The sequence below is a fragment of the Mustela lutreola genome, chromosome 2 (genome assembly GCF_030435805.1).
Source record: "Mustela lutreola isolate mMusLut2 chromosome 2, mMusLut2.pri, whole genome shotgun sequence".
NCBI classification, from domain to species: Eukaryota; Metazoa; Chordata; class Mammalia; order Carnivora; family Mustelidae; genus Mustela; species Mustela lutreola.
This window is the reverse complement of record NC_081291.1, coordinates 62,817,898-62,820,276: the sequence shown is the minus strand read 5'-3', so window position 1 is coordinate 62,820,276 and position 2,379 is coordinate 62,817,898. Positions and strand designations below refer to the sequence as shown.

The window sequence follows — 2,379 nt, the reverse complement described above, 5'->3', positions numbered from 1 at the left end:
ACAGAGAGAGATGACAAGCAGGCAGAGAGGCAGGCAGAGAGAGAAGAGTTAGCAGCTTCCTGCTGAGCTGAGAGCCTGATGCAGTTCTCGATCCCAGGACCCTGGGATCATGACCTGAGCCGAAGGCAGCGGCTTAACCCACTGAGCCACCCAGGCGCCCCTAACATTGGATTTTTGATAGGAATTGAATTTACAGATGGTTTTCGGTAGTATGGACATTTTAACAATGTTAATTCTTACCATTCATAAATATGAGCTATCTTTCCATTTATGTCTCCTTCAAATTCTTTATCAATGTCATAGTTTATGGGGTACAGATCTTTCATCTTGTTAGTTAAATCTTTTCCGAAGTATTTTATTATTTTTGATGCTATTGAGAATTAGATTGTTCTCTTTATTTTTTCAGATAGTTCATCATTAGAGTGTTAAAATGCTCCTGTCTTGTGCTTACTTTGGCAGCACATATACTAAAATTGGAATGATGCAGAGATTAGCATGATCACTGAGCAAGGATGACATGAAAAACTATTTTAAAAAAACGAAACAAAACAAAATTCCTGTCTTTTATATATTGATCTTGTATTTGGCAGCTTTATTAAATTTGTTTATTCAAAATTTTTTGTGAAGTTTTTAGGAATTTTTTACATGTAAGTTCAGGTTATCCAAAAAAAGAAAATTTTACTTCTTCCTTTTTTTTTTTTTTTTTGGAGTCTTTTATTTCTTTGTGTTCCTTGTTTCTCTGGCTAGGACATCCAGTACTATGTCAAATGAGAGTAGTGAAAGTGGACACACTTGTCTTTTTTCTGATCTTTAAGGGGAAAACTTTCAAACTTTTTTGATTGAATATGAGATTAGCTCTGGGCTTGCAATATGTGTTTTTTCTTTAATGGATTTTTAAAATTATTTTTTAAAATTTTTTATAAACATATAATGTGTTTTTATCCCTGGGGGTACAGGTCTGTGAATCACCAGGTTTACACATTTCACAGCACTCACCATCACTCACCATAGCACCTGCCCTCCCCAATGTCATACCCCCACCATCCTCTCCCAACACACCTCCCCCCAGCAACCCTCAGTCTGTTTTGTGAGATTCAGTCTTTCATGGTTTGTCTCCCTCCCAATCCTATCTTCTTTTATTTTTCTTTTCGTACGCCCGAAAGCGCCTGTTATGCATCTCCACTTCATCATATCAGGGAGATCATATGATAGTTGTCTTTCTCAGATTGACTTATTTCGCCAAGCATAATACCCTCTAGTTCCATCCATGTCATCACAAATAGCAGGATTTCATTTCTTTTGATGGCTGCACAGTATCCCATTGTACATATATACCATATCTTATTTATTGATTGATCTGTTGAAGGACATTTAGGTTCTTTCCATAGTTTAACTATTGTGGACATTGCTGCTATAAACATTTGGGTGCATGTGCCCCTTCAGAATGCCACGTTTGTATCTTTAGGGTATATATCCAGTACTACAATCACTGGGTCATAGGGTAGTTCTATTTTCAGCTTTTTGAGGCACCTCCACGCTGTTTTCCAGAGTGGTTGCACCAGCTTGCATTCCCACGTACAGTGTAGGAGGGTTGCCCTTTCTCCACATCCTCGCCAGCATCTGTCATTGACTGACTTGTTCATTTTAGCCATTCTGAAAGGTGTGAGGTGGTATCTCATTCTGGTTTTGATTTGTATTTCCCTGATGCCGAGTGATGTGGAGCATTTTTTCATGTGTCTGTTGGCCATTTGGATGTATTCTTTGCAGAAATGTCTGTTCATGTCCTCTGCCCATTTTTACATTCGATTATTTGTTCTTAGGGTGTTGAGTTTGATAAGCTCTTTATAGATTTTGGATAGATACTGGCCCATTATCTGGTATGTCATTTGCAAATATCTTCTCCCAGATAACTTCTGACAGTCATCTTTTGGCTTTGTTAACTGTTTCCTTTGCTGTGCAAAAGCTTTTTGATCTGATGAAATCCCAGTCGTTCATTCTTGCCCTTGCTTCCCTTGCCTTTGGCGATGTTCCTAGGAAGAAGTTGCTGCTGCTGAGGTCAAAGAGGTTGCTACCTGTTCTCTCCTCAAGGATTTTGATGGATTCCTTTCTCACATTATGATTCTTCATCCATTTCCAGTCTATTTTCATGTGTGGTGTAAGGAAATGGCCCAATTTCATTTTTCTGCATGTGGCTGTTCAATTTTCCCAACACCATTTGTTGAAGAGGCTGTCTTTTTTCCATAGGACATTCCTTCCTGCTTTGTTGAAGATTAGTTGACCATAGAGTTGAGGGTGTATTTCTGGGCTCTCTATTCTGTTCCATTGATCTATGTCTGTTTTGGGGACAGTTCCCTACTATCTTGATGATGACAACTTTGT

The 2,379-nt window shown here is 38.5% G+C and overlaps 1 non-coding gene across 1 annotated transcript; it reads left to right on the top strand.

The window, feature by feature from the left end:
* Window positions 1-443: 443 nt before the first annotated feature.
* LOC131826231 (U6 spliceosomal RNA) lies at window positions 444-549 on the top strand. Its single transcript, XR_009351486.1, has one exon. It is a non-coding gene; the product is annotated as a U6 spliceosomal RNA (small nuclear RNA).
* Window positions 550-2,379: the final 1,830 nt, after the last annotated feature.